We start from the raw sequence: 17,008 nt of genomic DNA, 5'->3' as shown, positions 1-17,008 counted from the left end.
TCCTTGGAGCCAGTCGTGCTCCACCACTGTAACTTCACCAGAGGTGCATCGTAAACCTTCTTTACACCTGAGTGAAGTTTTCATTGCGCTTCTGGCAAGTTACCTCAGCAGATTGGGCACGGCTCCGAGAAAATTCCAGGCCTTCGTGTCAGAAGACGTCCTCTCCTCCTCCAGTCAGAAAAGTAAATCCAACCAGCTAAAGCTGACAAATGACAGAGCTTAAGGACAGCATTCTTTGTCAGTTTGTCACCAGTGTGCTGCCCTCCTTCTAATCACATCTTGACAAGGATTTGTTTGGGTAGATAGAAACTATTTCCTCTGGTGGGAGAGAACAAGGGGGCAAAACCTTAAAATTAGCGCGAGGCTGTTCATGGCTGATGTCAGGAAGCACTTCTTCACACACACAGTGTAGGAGAAATCTGGAACTCTTGCCCCCAAAAAGCTGTCAAGGCTGGAGAATCAATTGAAATTTTCAAAACTGAGATTGAGATATTTTTGTTAGGCAAGAGTACTGAGGGATATTGAATCAAGGCAGGGAATTTGAGTTGAGGTACAGATCAGCCAATTGAATGGCAGAACAGGCTCTAGGAGCTGAATGGCCTGCTCCTGTTCCTATGGCTATAAATCTGAAAAATGCAGCAGGAAAAGTAAAGCTTTTGACTGACAGAACGAGCTGACTTTCTAGTTCTGCTCATGTTCCAAGCACTGACCAGAGTACAACCCTTTCCACACAGTGCTGGATGAAGGAAGGAGCACTGGAGTAAAAGAGAATACGGGGAACTGCTGGCTAGCGATAGTGCTGTCAGTCTTTTAGGGTCCAGTTACAGAAAGGCCTACTGAACGCTGGCTCATTGTAGGGCTTTTCTTCCCTTTTCAGAAGTGGGTGCTTTAAAATGAATACATTTGACTGATGGGACCCTGTTGAGAACAGATATCGAGCTGAAGTTGCTTCCACGTGCCAGGGAGACGGGGAAGAGAAGAGAGACAAGCTCACCATCTGGTAAGACAGATTTGTATATTTACATGCACAGCAGAATCAGTTTGCATAATGTGTGAGATCATTACCACATCAAAACGTTGCTTGGTGACCGTGGGTAAAGATGTCACGTTCAAATCCTGGCTCCTGACTGACTATGGCCTATCTGAGAAGCACAGTCATGTCCTTTTGAAGAAGTTTATTGATCCTGACGAGGTGCACTCCAGAGTATGCGGGGGCAATGTGAGGAGCAAGCATTGGTGCAGTTGGTGGTGACGTGCTGAGGCAGCATAGATATGGGAAAGAAGGGAGCAGTTTACCTGTGGTGCAAATAATCATGGCAGCACTTCTCTCTCTCCTGGCCCACCCCCACCCTTCCCAAACTCCAAACAGTCTGTGAAAGACCAACAGTATAGAAATGGCTGGCATTAGATTGTGCTATAAATAAAGGTGAACAAACATGATGTTGATGATGGTAATTACATGGTCTCGCTGAAAGGCCTCTATTGTTCATCAGACCTTTTGCGATTCTCCATTTTTGATAAATAATGCTGAAGGAAGAGGAAAGGTCTAACAGCTTAATTTTCCCTCTTTTACGATTCCAGTCCCTTCCTTTCTTATTTCCACAAGTTTGATCCCTCTTTTCTCCCCGCCTCTCCCTCCAGAATTCTGGTTCCCAGGCATCCAGTTTCCTCTGATGCCTCACCTGACTGGTCGTTGGAGATATGCAGGCGGTGGCTCTCAGCAGGCAGTTTGCTGACAGAGGGAACACCATTATTTCCCAGGTCCTTTTCACAGACACAGGCCATCCTGACATGAACGTATATCATCATTTATTCCTCTTCAGTGGGCCATGTTTATGGAATGCTTTTCCACACTGCCACCACCACCACCACAAGGGCTGCAGCGATTTAAGGAGAAGGCTCCTCACCACCACTACTACCCTTGTAGGGCAACTAGGCACAAGCAGTAATTGCGGCCTTGCCATTGTTACCCATCCACTCCCCAAGAACAAGTATCAAAACAAAACTCGAGGGCACCATGTGAGAGGCATCACAGATTAGCCTGACACTCCCCTTATCTGACACACAGTTCAGGAGCCTTATCTTGTATCACCCCACACTCTTCCAGCTTCCTTCCTGAACCAATGGTACTGAGAACAGCTACAGTCCCCTACTGATGTCTCATCTGGGGAGCAACTAATTCAGCACAAGCTGGGGACGAAAGCTGGGCCCTCCTGTTCTGTACGGTGCAACGGAACACTAGGCATCTGAACTAGTAGTTTATTTGCAATGAGATTCCATTTATCTGACAACTACGTCCATTTTGTGCACAGAGAACAGAACGGTACCTATTTTCAGTATCTGCGTCTGGCTCGTCCTTGTCAGTAATGGAACGCTCCTCGGTGTTTGTGGAAGGAAATGAAAAATTGGATATCTGCAATGCAGCATTTCATGCCAGGCTGAATTTTAAATATTTAAATTATTGATATCTCAACACAGTAATTTACTGACAGAGTCCCTCTGTCAGTAATTGCCACAGTGTTCAACAGGCAAACCTCAGCCTAGGAGGTGCCTGCCAGATAGAATGCAAAGAGCAGCTTATCATTTAGTTTTAATTTGAAAAGCTCTAAAATGGACTTTGAGAATCACTTGTGTGATTAAAAGTAATTTCTGGATGGGAAAGCCAAATGCGGAAAGAGAGAGTAGTTGTGAACGTTTGTTTTTCAGACTGGAGGAAGGTATATAGTGGGGTTCCCCAGGGAATCATGCTTTTCTTGATATCTATTAATGACCGAACTTGGGTGTACAGAGCACAAGTTCAAAATTTGCGGATGACACAAAACTTGGAAGTATTGTGAACTGAGGGAGATAGTGATAAACTTAAAGAGGATGTATACAAACTGGTGGAATGAATGGACAAGTGACAGATGAAATTTAATGCAGAAAAGTATGAATTGATTCATTTTGGTAGGAAGAGTGAGGAGAGGTAATATAAATTAAAGTGTACAATTCCAAAGTGGGTGGAGGAGCAGAGGAACCTGGGGGTATATGTGCACAAATCATTGAAGGTTTCAGGACAAGTTGGGAAAGCATTTAATACAGCATATGGGAGCCTAGGTTTTATAAATAGGGGCATTTTATAAATATATTTTATAAATATAAAAAGTACAAGAACAAGGAAGTTATGATGAACCTTTATAAAACACTGGTTAGGCCTCAACTGGAGTATTTTAGGAAGGATATGGAGGCATTAGAGAGGGTGCAGAAAGGATTCAAAGAATGGTTCCAGAGATGACGAACTTCAGTTATGTGGATATGTTGGAGAAGCTGGGGTAGTTTTCCTTAGAGGGGAAGGTTGAGAGGAGATTTGATAGAGGTGCTCAAGATCATGAGGGATCTGGACAGAGTCGATAGAGAGAAACTATTCCCATTGTCAGAAGGGTGGAGAACCAGAGGACACCAATTTAAGGTGATTGACAAAAGAACCAAAGGCAACGTGAGGAAAAACATTTTTACGCAGTGCGTGGTGAGGATATGGAATGCACTGCCTGAGAGTGTGGTGGAGGCAGATTCAATCATGGCTTTCAAAAGGAAATTGGATAATTATCTGAAGAGAAAAAAATAACAGGGCTATGGGGAAAAGGCGGGGTTGTGGGACTAGTTGATTTGCTCTTGTAGAGAGCTAGCACAGATACGATGGGCTGAATGACCTCCTTCTATGCTGTAACCTTTCTATGATTCTATGAAGTCTCAGCTGGTAGTTAGGCAAGGATTGCTAAACTACAGTCAGTGTCCAGCAAGCGACCGCACATGGCCCTAGAATGGTGTCACTTGGGTTTCATATTACTCCTTTGGGCCCGATTTTAAATGACTCAAAAGCCATTCACTTACACAGTTTATCTCTGAGTGCCGGATTGCAGGAATACTGCTGCACAGAGGTGAAAAGGCTTGAATTAAAGTAGTACCTTTTGGAACCTCAGGATGTTCCAAAGCACTTTACAGCCAATGAAGTACTTCTGAAGTGTAGTCATTCATGTCCTAATGGAGGAAACATGGCAGCCAATTTGGGCACAGCAAACTTCCACAAATAGCAATGTGGTAATGACCAGATAATCTGTTTTAATGATGTTGCTTGAGAGATAAATGTTGGCAAGGACACCATGGAAAATTCCCCTGCTCTACTTTGAATAGTGCTATAGGATCTTGTACATTCAGCTGAGAGGGCAGATAAAGCCTCAGTTTAACACTTCATCTTAAAGATGGCACCCTCAATACTGCACTCGAGTTCCAGCTTCGATTTTGTGCTCAGATATCTGGAGTGGGACTTGAACCCAGAACCTGCTGGCTCAGAGGTGAGAGTGCTACTCACTGAGCCACACCTGACAGGCGGTTTGTAGGTTGGATAGGAGGGGAGTGAGGTGGAGGAGAGGTACCATTTCCCCTGGCTTTTCAGCTTGGGAGGTTGGAGGATTAGCAGGGTCCCTCTGTCAGTTGAGCAATGGATTGGGATGGCTCCAGTTCTCATCACAGACCCACACTGCCTAAAATGTGCTTGGGCACTTGGGTCAGGTACTCGAGGCTGCTAACATCCAGTTCGACAGGACCCTGGAAACAATCAGTTAGGGAAAGGAGAGAACTGGTTAAAAGCCGTCAGATAGGGAAGCCACTTCCTCATGTTTGTGCCGTATTTATTTGGGGCAAGGTTCAACTCTCGCCAAAGGAATAAATCTATACATATAAATATTTGTATGTGGTAATGACATTTCTCCTGTTTCAATGATGATTACTTAATTACAGTGGCTGCCCACTTTCTGGGGCTTGTTGACGATGGGCTTCAATTGGAATGTAGCTGAAAGTGTTGCATTGTGTGCCTGCCTACAGAACCGTGTCTAACCGCTTCACAATGGTGTGTGGTACACAATGTGCTTCCCTCATCAGTGCTATTCACCCAGTTGTTTGTTGTAAAGGAATGCACAAGGGTATAACAGAACAAGCCAAGTTTTTCTAGGCACTTTTTTCAAAAAATAAGAGCAGATCATTCCAAATGTTGTGTGAAGTTGAGCCAAACCTCCTTTCCCCTCCAACCCACGTGCACCCACCCAAACCCTGTGAGCTGAGTCTTTGCATCAAAAGAGGAACTGCAGCTGAGAAATAGTCTGAAATCTGCACACACACCCCCGCGAGTCAGGGCACATGACGACATGAGAGACTCTACGCTGCGATTCTCCAAGCCCAATGTTGCTTTATCGAACTCTCCTGAGGTGTTGACTGGTGCTGGGCTGCAGTTCTAACAGGTGCTAGCAGCCATACTATACCCACCTAAGCGACCATTCAGCCTAGACAACAACTACCTGCATTTATCTAGCGCCTTTAACATAATGTCCGAAGGTACTTTGCAGGACTGTAATCAAACACTTTCTGACATTGCTTCACATGAAGTGACATTAGGACAGGTGACCATAGTTTGGCCAAAGAGATATGTTTTAAGGCATGTCTTAAAGGAGAAGAAAGAGGTGGAAAGCATTAGGGAGGGAATTCCAGATCTTAGGGTCCAGATGGCTTGAGGGCAAATAGTGGGGTGATGAAAATCAAGGATGCATAAGAAGCTGAATGGGAGGAATGCAGAGTTCTCAGGACTGTGGGGCTGCAGAAGGTTAGTGAGAGATGAGATCATGAAGAGATTTGAACACAAGGATGAGATTGTTAAGTCGTGGCCTTGCTGAACCGGAAGCCAATGTATGGTGACCATTGTAATATTATGTGATCCTTTGGTGTGTGATCTATTGTAAGACTGACAGGACTACAAGTAATATCCAAAAGAAAATGTGGGTTTTATTATAACTTAATGCACAAGCACACCTAAACACGTCTTGCTCTGTCGGGCTCCACCTACGACAACCTGGTCATGTGATGCGACATCACTTTCTCTGGTGATCTTCACTACAGTTCTTCAAGTGGATCCTTCTTAAGGTCTTACTACAACAACCATAAGTAGCTTACACTCCCCAATGAGATGAAACTGTAGCCTATTTGTGCATGTTAGAGCCCCTCTACTTGAATCAGCTTTCCAGGCCCCTCGTGCTCACATGCATAAAGTCTAACTTCAGGATGAGTTTTTGCAATTCAGCACACTTTGGGCGGCACAGTGGCGCAGTGGTTAGCACTACAGCCTCACAGCTCCAGCGACCCGGGTTCAGTTCTGGGTACTGCCTGTGTGGAGTTTGCAAGTTCTCCCTGTGACCGCGTGGGTTTTCGCCGGGTGCTCCGGTTTCCTCCCACAGCCAAAGACTTGCAGGTTGATAGGTAAATTGGCCGTTGTAAATTGCCCCTAGTGTAGGGGATTAACGTAGGATTAGTATAAATGGGTGGTTGTTGGTCGGAACAGACTCGGTGGGCCGAAGGGCCTGTTTCAGTGCTGTATCACTAAATTAAACTAAAACTAAACTGCAGAAGAAAAAGAATCCTACGTCATTGACCTCACCTATTTCAGGACTGTGACACCTCAGGTCACAGTGCTGCTGTGCATGCCAGTATTCCAGCCACAATAGACCTTTGTCCCTGCACAAGTCTGCTTATTGTACCACTACAGTTCTGTGGAACCTTAGGACATTTATCTTGGCGTCCAAGATTACATACTCTCCAGGATTGTCCTGAAGTCTCCAGGAATTGAACATTAATCTTCAAATGCTGCTGCAAGCAACCCATGAGAAAATTCATAGGGATTTTAAAAAATGGTGTTTTTCAATCTCTTTGAACACTTCTGTTCATTAATTATAAAAATATCAGAGATCGGGAGAAAAGGGTGTTTGGATGATGTTTGGTCAATTAGGTGACAAAGAGTCATTAAATAAAATTAATAAATTAAACCACTAGCTTAACATCAGCATTTCTCAGTCATGGTGAGGTACTCACTCTCAAGTCTTTACATATAATTAGATAGAAGTTTGCAGAATAAAAACAGACCTGGGGAAAGAGGATGTAATCCTGAGTGATTTGAGGAACTTAACCAAGGTTAAACTAAACCAATTGGCAGAACTGTTGATGTTAGAGTTAAAATCAGGTGCTAAGAAAGCAGACATATTTGAAGTAATAGCTCAACATTTGAAATTTGAAGAAGGTGGTGGCAAATCAGAGGGTAGTGCAGTTGAATTAGCTAAAATTCAGTTACAAATGAAAAAGCTTGAGCAGGCACAGGAATTAGAAGCTTCAACAGGGAAAAGAAAATGAAATAACAATAAGAAAATCTGAACAGGAAAAATAAATGGAAAAACTTAAATTTGAGTTTGAAAAAGAAAATGACAATGAAAAAACTTGAGTTTGAGGAAAAGGAGGGAAAGACCAAGTGAAAGAGAGGGAAAGGAATTCAAATTTAAAAAGATGGAACTAAGACAAAAGAGTGGTCTTGACACCATTGGGGATTCTGGTCAGGAAGAATCTGACTCCAGCCCAGGACCCAGCAAAAAGTTGTTTTATTTATACAAGCTCTTCATAAGTTTGAGGAAAGGGACGTAGAGGCATTTTTCATTTCTTTTTAAAAGATAGCCAAACAAATGAAATGGCCAAAGGAAAGCTGGACACCACTTATGCAAAGCAGGTTGATAGACAGAGCTCATGAAGTTTATGCCATGTTTTCTGAGGAGGCTTCAGCAGATTATGAAATGGCAAAAAAGGCTATTTTCGTTGCATGTGAGTTAGTCCCTGAAGCTTACTGACAGAAATTTCAGAACCTCTGGAAATTGGCTGGGCAGACTTATATAGAATTTGAGCGGGTAAAGCAAATTAATTTTGATCGTTGGATGCGGGCACTAACAATAGAGGCCATGTGTGAGAACCTTGGGGAACTAATTCTCTTGGAAGAATTTAAAAATTCAATCCCTCCGTTCGTAAGAACCCATGTAGAGAACCAGAAGGTTTCAAAGTCTGCGGATATTGCTGATGATTATGAGCTTGTGTATAAGCCAAAACCCTTTGTCCGTCACCCCTGAAAACCCGAGAAGGATAGAAGGTGAGAGAGTGAAAGGAAGGCAGGTAGCCGGGGACAAGAAGGGACAGCTGGGAATGCCCCGGGATCTCCTCCTGAGAAAGGAAGGTGCTGAGAGTCGAAGTGAGGTCCACAAGCCTAAATGTTACAAGGTGGGACATCTTCCTGCAGAATCCTGGAAGTTATGGCGTAAAGCCATGTCACTTATTGGGATGCACAAAGCCGATGCAGTGAAAGGGGCCCTGACCGAGAGTACAGCAGGTCAGGCTGTAGCTCTGCCTGCAACTGTAAGGCCAAGTACAAAAACCGCTGTGAGAGTAGAGGTTGTGAACAAGATACCTGAGAGTTCTAGGGAATTCTTGTCAAAAGGAAAAATAACTCCTTCTCCCTCAAGTGAGGCAGGCAAACCTATAGTTATACTTAGGGATACAGGAGCCACCCAAACTCTCTTTCTGGGGAAAGGCATAACATTTCCACCAGAGACTGCACTGAACGCCAACATTTTAGTGAATGGTATTGGCGGGGAGTATATACCTTTGTATTGGGTGCACCTAGAGTGTGACCCAGTGTCTGGGATGGTAACTGTAGGAGTTCTCCATAGTTTGCCAGTAGCCAGTGTTACAACCAGGTGAGAAAGGTGTCTAGGGGTCTTTTACTGTCTTCACCTGATCTTATTGTAACAGGGTTTAATTTTAAACACATTGTTTTGAGCTCCCCCTTGGTGAATCCTTGTTCACCACTTTCCAATTATAAGACAAAAACATGAGCATAAACAGGCTTTCTTGGGGTTGAAGAAGAAAAGTGAAATTTATTAAAATTTAAACTTAAACTCGAATACAGTTAACGTCTGTGGATATAAGATGCGCCCACGCTAGCATGCACACATGATACACATGCAAATAGGGACAAAAAACTGAAGAAAAACAAAGTAGAGAGGTTTGAGGCAATATCAGAAGAGTTTCTTGTTTACTGTGCTTCGAGCTCACTGTAGTCCTTTTGTAAGTAATCTTGCTTTTCGTTGGGGCCCTGTATTCTTCTTAAACCATGTTCACTGTAGGAGACTTTTCTCTCTTGGGGTTCATGCGTCTTCAATGGGTCTTCAGTTCCATGAGAAAGAGATGGAAACAAACAGGAGAGAGATGTTCTCAGTCCAGGAGAAAAAAGCTTTCTGAATTCCAAACACACTGTGGCAAGTTCAAATTCAAACAGCCAGGTAGTCATGTGACTAAACTGGTCTGACCACGTCTTCTCTGTATTGGGGAAGCGGGGACTGGTTGCTTTGTTCCAACACTGTTTGCTATTATGCAAAAAAGGTCTTTCTGGCGAGGGGCCTGGCAATTCTTTGTGATAGGCCCTCTTTGCTTCCCAGCCGCAATGTTAAGTTTTAATGTTCGTGTGGTGAAATAATGTGTGCCTCATTCTTGGCAGGTGGGGGCCTACACGACAACAGATTTGACCTACTCCTGGGGAATGATTTGGCCGAGAGAAAGTAGTAGCTTCACCAGTAGTCATAGAAAAAGCAAGAGAAGTTAAAGAGGTAAAAGTTACAGGAAAAGGTTCCAGGAATTTTTCCTCCTTGTGTAGTAACCCGAGCAATGGCTAAAGAAGTTCCATTGTCGGAGGTAAGTATGGCACCACTGTCAGATAGCCGGATATCTGAAACTTTCTTTGGGGATTTGGATAATCCAAAGGAAATGTTTAATAAGTCTTCTCCGATCACGGCTCAGCATGCCGATCCAAATTTAAATAAAGTGGCGCAATCAGCAAAACAGAAACTGAGGCAAAAGGAGTTCTAGACGGCTATTATATTGAAAATGGGATTCTGATGAGGAAGTGGAGACCTCCTCACAGAACTGTGGACGAAGACTGGACAGTTGTTCATCAGATAGTGGTACCACCAAAGTATCGCCGGGAACTATTAAGGTTAGCACATGAGATTCTTATAGCAGGACATGTGGAGATCCGGAAAACCAAAGCACGTATAAGTCAATATTTTTATTGGCCAGGTCTTTCCAAGGACATGGTGCAGTTTTGTAAAATATGCCATACATGCCAGATTGTGGGAAAACCGCAACCTGCCATAAAACTGGCACCTCTAATTCCCATACCAGTTACTGGGGAACCATTTAGTAGGGTGTCAGTAGACTCTTTAGGACCCTTACTGAAAACAAAAGTGGGACATGTTATATTTCCAAGTTCGCGGATGACACAAAACCAGCAGGGAATCTGTGTTGTGAGGAAGATGCAAAGTGGCTTCAAGGAGATTTGGAAAGACTTTGTGGGTGGACAAAAACGTGGCAGATGGAATATAATGTGGAAAAATCTGAGGTTATCCACTTTGGTAGGAGGAATAGATGTGCAGGGTATTTCTTAAATGATAAGAGATTAGAAAGTGTTGATGTACAAGGGGATCTGGGTGTCCTTGTCAATAAGCCACTGAAAACAGGTGCAGCATGCAATTAATAAGGCTAATGGTATGTTAGCCTTTATCACAAGAAGATTTGAGTACAGGAGTAGTGAAGTCTTACTTCAGTTGTATAGAACATTGGTTAGATGGCACCTGGAGTACTGTGTGCAGTTTTGATCCCCTTACCTTACGGAGGATATTATTGCCATAGAGGGAGCGTAACGAAGATTCACCAGACTTGTTCCCGGGATGGTGGGACTGTCCTACGAAGAGAGATTGGGGAAACTGGGTCTGTATTCTCTAGAGTTTTGAAGAATGAGGGGTGATCTCATTGAAACCTACAAAATATCTAAAGGGATAGACAGGTTAGATGCAGCTAAGATGTTTCCCCTGGTTGGGTAGTCTAGAACCAGGGGACACAATTTCAAAATAAGGGGAAAGCCACTTAGGACAGAGATGTGGAGAAATCTCTTTACTCAGAGGGTTGCGAATCTTTGAAATTCTTTACCCCAGAGGGCTCTAGAAGCTCAGTCATTGAGTATGTTTAAAGTAGAGATAGACAGATTTCTATATACAAATAACATAAGGGGATATGAGGATAGTGGGGGAAAAAGGCATTGAACTGGATGATCAGCCATGATCGTATTGAATGGCGGGGTAGGCTCAATGGGCTGAATGGCCTACTCCTGTTCCTATGTTCCTACACCAATATATACTCACCATCATGGAATTGGCTACTCGGTTCCCAGAGGTCATTCACTTGAGAACAATTTCTGCTAGGGGCAGTGATAAAGATGTTGACCCAGTTCTTCATCAGACATGGATTACCGATTGAGGTTCAGTCGGATGAAAGTTCCAATTTTATGTCTAAAATTTTTCAGCAAGATATGAATAACTTAGATATAACACAGTTCGTCTTCAGCATAGCACCCACAGACACAGGGAGCTTTAGAAAGGTACCATCAGACCCTCAAAACAATGATCAGGACATACTGTCATGAATATCCCCATGATTGGGATAAAGGGCTCGAATTTCTTTTGTTTTCCATTAGGGATTCACCGAATGAGTCTACAGGTTTTAGCCCTTTTGAATTAGTTTCTGGACATGAGATAAGAGGTCCTCTAAAACTAAGTAAAGAAAGATTTTTGGAACAGAGGGATGACTCTTCTGTGCTAGATTATGTATCCATGTTCTGGGAATAGCTCACGAGAGCCTGATAAGTGGCTCAGGAACACCTTAAAGCTTCCCAAACAACTATGAAAAATGGGCAGATAAGCATGCTTAAGCCACGAACATTTGGCAAGGGGATGAAGTGTTGGTATTGATGCCTTTACAGGGTGAATCGTTGAAAGCACGGTTCAGTGGTTCATATAGAATGGTCAAGAGAATTGGTGAGGTAACTTATTTGATTGACACCCCAAATCGCCAGAAAAAGAATCGACTGTGTTATATTAATATGTTAAATCAATATTATCGCCGGGAGGCGGATAAGCAAGCGCAGGTATGTCAGGTATTAGGGACAGTGAAGGATGAAAGGGATGGCAAGGATGAGGCAAAATGAGGCCTGGGCAATTCTCAAATTGAACCTCCTATTATCTGGTTAGCTAATACTGAACTGCTAGGGAGATTGGACACTATACTTTCATATTTAGATACAAACCAATGAGAAGACCCAATGAGGCTACTCATAGCATTTAAAAGGAATGTAGGAATAAGCCTGGATGTACAACCTTAGCCACACATGATGTGGATATAGGGGAATCAGTTCCTATTAAACAAAATCCTTACCCCTTATGTCCAGAGAAACTGGCCCAGGTAAAAGCAGAAATCCAATACATGCTGGAAAACCACCTAATTGAACCGAATCAAAGCATGGTGTTCACGAGTAGTATTAATGCCTAAACCTGACAGTTCAACCGGACTTTACATAGACTACATAAAAGTTAATGCAATAACAAAGACAAACTCTTACCCAATTCCTCGCTTGGAATAACTGGGGGGTTCTGTTTGGAAGGTTGCAGTTGGTTGATTTGGTGACAAATCCTTGTAGAAAATTTTTTTAAAAAACAGATTGCCAGACTATTCCTTTGGAGTTTACTGTTACAATCTTATCGCTTAAAGATTATCCACATTGCAGGTAAAAATCATGTTCTTGCAGATGCTTTATCGAAAATCTAACTTTGTTCAAGTTATTTGAATGAAAAGAGGGTACAGAGCAGAATTTTATTGACTGCAAGGAAAGAGTGAATGAGTATGAGTGTGAAAATTTGTTTTCTATTTTTCCCACACTTTGTAATGAAATGCATTTAAAAATGGCATTTCGTTCCTCCGAGGGTAGAGCTGTGATGAAAGTGATTCTGTTTTGTTAAAAAATATTTTTTTGAAGGAATTTATAGTGAAGCTGAATAAATGTTGGACCTTTTTTAAAAAAAAAGCGAGAGCCATCAAGAGGACACTGAGGGAGCCAGATTGGCAACAGTGTTGCTGGTTGTCACATGACTTGGGTTAGGGACAGAATAGAAACAGGGGCAGAGAAGTGACAAACACTCCCTTGATTGGACAAATCCAGTAGTAGCAGAGCACCTGGAAGGGCAGAAAACTAACAAGATTTTTGGTTGTGTGTCAGTGTGTGTGTGTGTTTTACCTTCTAGAAGGAGATAGTGTCAAGACTGCTGAACTGTCAAGGAAGGAGAAAAGACTACAACCCATATCACTTTCCAGAAAATCCCTAAAAGACTCTGAGAAGTCCATTTTGTCATTTCATCTTGTTTCCTGTTTTTGAAGAAGGCCTGCTAAAAATAATTCTCAATGTCGCCTGAAGAGAACGGTTTCTAGGGGGATCTCAGTGGCTGGTCTGCGTGTGCTTGGAGGTTGGACTGTATGCCAGTTTTGGTGCAGTGTGTCTTATCTGCTGTTTTCTTCAGCGGTGGGCAAGTGATCTGCCCGGGTGTTTTTCTTTGTCTGTAACAGAGCTTTGATCCAAAAATCCCTTTTTTTTTTCAGTTAACCAGTGTGTGTACAATATATATATTGTTAGGAAAACCCCCCACCTGCCAAGATTGAGGGACACATGATTTTGCCACATGAACATTAAAACTTAAAATTGCAAGACCCTGACGGGAAAGACAGAATCACAGAATTGTTACAGTGCAGAAGGAGGCCATTTGGCCCATCGTGTCTGCACCAGCTGTCCGAAAGAGCAATTCACTCAGTTCTATTCCCCTGCCTTCTCCCCGTAACCCTGCACATTCTTCCTTTTCATATAACAGTCTAATTGATACACTTAATACACGATTAATAGGAAAATACTGAGAAGTGTAGAGGAAGTGAGGGAACTTGAAGTGAATGTTCACAGATCCCTGAAGGTAGCAGGACAGGTCGATAAGGGGTTAAGAAGGCACATCGAATCCTTTCCTTCATTAGCCGAGGTCTAGCATATAAGAGCAGGGAGGTTATGATGGAACTGTATAACTCATTGGTTAGGCAACAACTTGAGTACTGTGTGCAGTTCTGGTTACCGTTACAGAAAGAATGTAATTGCATGAGAGAGGGTATTTGGAACAAGGGACAAAGGGCCATGCCCTGACTCATTCAACCAACAATGGACTTCTAATTACCAGATATTGAAGTTGGGGATGGGGGGAGGGAGCTAGCATTCCAGAGACTGCTAAGGTACAAGCCACAAACCTCGCAGGCGAGACTGTTCCATATAAGGAGCTAGTCACATGACTAACCTGCTGGGTAACCTGGGTTTTTTTTTGAATTGTGCCACACAGAAAGGAACTGAAGCAAGAATTACCTCCTCTTCTGTCTGCCTGCTCCCATCTCTTTCCCACGAACTGAATCTTGTGAAAACACGTGAACCTCAAAGAGAGAAAAGTCTTCTCTGTGAACAAGGTTTAAGAAGAACACAGGGCCCCGACGAAAGCAAGACAACTTACAAAAGGATTAAACCTTGAGCTCGAAGCACAGTAACAAGATATTGCCTCAAACTGTTCCACTTTATCTTTTCTTCTCTTTTCTCTCCCTTTCTGCATGTGTATGTTGCGTGTGCATGCCAGCGTGGGAACATTGTACATCCATAGGCGTGAATTGTATTAGTTTACCTTAAGTTTCAGGTTTAATAAATTTCATTTTTCTTCTTTAAACCTAAGGAAAACCTGGTGTGCTCATTTCTTTGCCTTATAATTAGGAAACTGTGAACAAGGATTCACAAAAAGGGAGCTCAAAACAGTGTGTGTTTAAAATTAAACCCTGTTACAATAAGACCAGGTGAAGACAGTAAAAGACCCGTAGACACATTTTTCACCTGGTCGTAACAATATATATGTGTGCGTGTGTGCGTGAAGGGGCTAAGGTAAAAAAGGAAACTTTTAAAATATAATGTTGGGATTTTAAAAAATTTGATCTGTGTGTTTGTTCTACTTCATTACTAGTTCAGACTTGTTTTATAATAAACTGATAAGCTTATTGTTCAGTAAAGAAACCTGGTTCATGTGTTCTGTTCTGGGAAAATAGAGTATTTGATGAACCATATTGATAAGTGGGAAAATTAAAAATATGTGTTGTGACCTGTGGGGAAGTGGGATTGAATTAACCGTGCACTCTTCCAGCCTTGGTAGTAACGCGCTATTTTGAAGAAGAGCAGGGCAGCTCTACGGGTGTCCCAGCCAATGTATATCCCTCAACTAACGTCACTCAAACAGATTAGATGGTTTGTGGGCCCTTGCTATGTTCAAATTGGCTGCCGCTTTTCCTTGCATTACAGCAGTTACGACACTGACCAAAGTGCTTTGGGACAGCCTACGGTTGTGGAAGGCGGTGTATAAATGCAGGTCCTTTCTTTGGGTATGAGAGCCTTCGCTGCCTGGATCCTTCATCAATGCAGTTGGAATCTGAAAAATGCAGCCAAAATAAGGAAACAGTCGCTTGGTGAAGCTGCTAAATCTGTTATTTTGCGGATCAAACATCATCTTCCCAAATCAGCGGATGGTGCTCTTATGCAATTTCTAGCTGATGCCCCGTGGTGTTGCTCAAAGATAATCTGGACTCTGAAGCACGGTTGTGATGCCAACTTCCAAGATGAATCCTGTACAGCCTGCCTGTCCCTTTGAGGCCATTCTTGAGGTCAGTTCGCACCTAATTGATCAGGAAAGCTTCTGTAGATTAGCAGCTGCTCGAGGATTCATGTCCCTAATGGAGAGGCCTTTGAGATCAGAAAAACACAGCAGGAAAATGACTGGATTTCTTTCTGTAATTTTTGTTTAGAATACATCTAGCGCTTTAAAGTGTTGTGTTTGAAGCGCAAAGGGGGCACACTTCACACACCCAATTTCTCGGGCCTGCCTCGCGCTGAAATGCAAGTCTGAAAGCAAACCAGGTCAGATTAAATACAACAGATCATTTGTCTCTCTGGAGCTGATGCTGCCCCAGGATGTTCAGGGCAATACAGCACCTTGATGAACAATAATTGGCTAAATATACATTATATAATAATTGGCTAAAGGTCTTTTGTGGAGTACAAGACATTGGGTAGGTTTGAATAATCCCGCAGCAGTGCCAGCTGAATTCAACATGCAGGCTGGTTTCAGCATTAACCTGACAAGTCCCTTAGGTATCCATGCTCCTCAGGGACATGACTACAATTGGCAAAGGGGAGGCTTGTGAGCTCCATTGATTAATGTGGAATGACGATCGCAGCCATAAGGCCAAAAAAAAAATCAGTGGCACCATTTTTCTTGAAAGCAAAGGCAACAAGAGACATGTCACGAGCCATTAATGGTTGGTCGCCGGGCAACTGGCGCCTGTTGCCTGTCCATGTTGAAAATATTGCGGTACAATTGTGTGCAAACTTCACTGTGCATGCCTGACTGGCTGTCTGCTGATAATGCCATTTTTACAACAACCTAATCTGCTGAAAAAGAGTGGAGGGCAGGGGTGGAGACATAGATCTGTGACAATGTTGAACTAACTAAAGAGGAACGCATGCAGACTGTTGTTCTTAGAGCTGAAGCCATTAATTGTCCCGAAAAAAAGAAAAATAATACACCCAGCATCTGTCGTTTTGTTTTCCTCTGTAATGTGGCAGGCAATGCTTCTAGGTCTTCCCATTTTGTTCTGTTGCATTTTCAGCAGTGTAAGGCTGTGTGAAAGATTTTTTTTTTTCTCCCTGTTGTAATTCACTGTGTATGATCAGTACTGTAGCCTGAGTGAATCTGCGATGCAATTTTATAATTTTAATGATCTTTAAGTTACTAGTATGCCTTTCATTTATATTTTTTCCATTTTTGCTTTCTTTAGAATTAAATTATGGGAGTGGGGGGGGTGGGTGGGGAAGTCTGTTTGACAGTCAAGAATCGTCCTATTGAGTAATGATATTAACTCGGACAGGGGATGGGGCTGCTTTGAGGCTGGGAAACCTGGGTTTCCCTCAACCCCTGCCGAATATAACGGCAGGATCTGATGAGCAGTTTTTATGTCTGTTTCCCGGCTGCAGCCTGCCAGATTGAGAGGCTGGTTGTCAGGTGGATAGGCCATCAGCACCAGGGTGCTGGAGGGATCAGAGCAGAGGGAAAGCGGGATTAGAAAGGCCAGGGATGGGGAAGATTGGAGGCCAGAGGGAAGAGTGCCGTTGGGGGAG

At 43.0% G+C, this 17,008-nt stretch overlaps 1 protein-coding gene across 10 annotated transcripts in view; it reads left to right on the top strand.

Moving 5' to 3' along the window:
- Positions 1–17,008, top strand: part of nrcama (neuronal cell adhesion molecule a) — a 475,148-nt gene that overhangs the window by 245,574 nt on the left and 212,566 nt on the right. For 9 of the 10 annotated variants that reach the window (XM_068050995.1, XM_068050994.1, XM_068050997.1 and 6 more), the window contains one exon: positions 878–1,000. The exons of the other annotated variant lie outside the window; for it this stretch is intronic. The gene's annotated coding sequence lies outside the window, so the exon portion shown is untranslated. The remainder of the gene's footprint in view (positions 1–877; positions 1,001–17,008) is intronic. 10 annotated transcript variants of the gene reach the window in all.

The sequence above is a fragment of the Heterodontus francisci genome, chromosome 18 (genome assembly GCF_036365525.1).
Source record: "Heterodontus francisci isolate sHetFra1 chromosome 18, sHetFra1.hap1, whole genome shotgun sequence".
NCBI classification, from domain to species: Eukaryota; Metazoa; Chordata; class Chondrichthyes; order Heterodontiformes; family Heterodontidae; genus Heterodontus; species Heterodontus francisci.
Note: the sequence above shows the minus strand (reverse complement) of the source record. Positions and strands in the feature narration are given on the sequence as shown.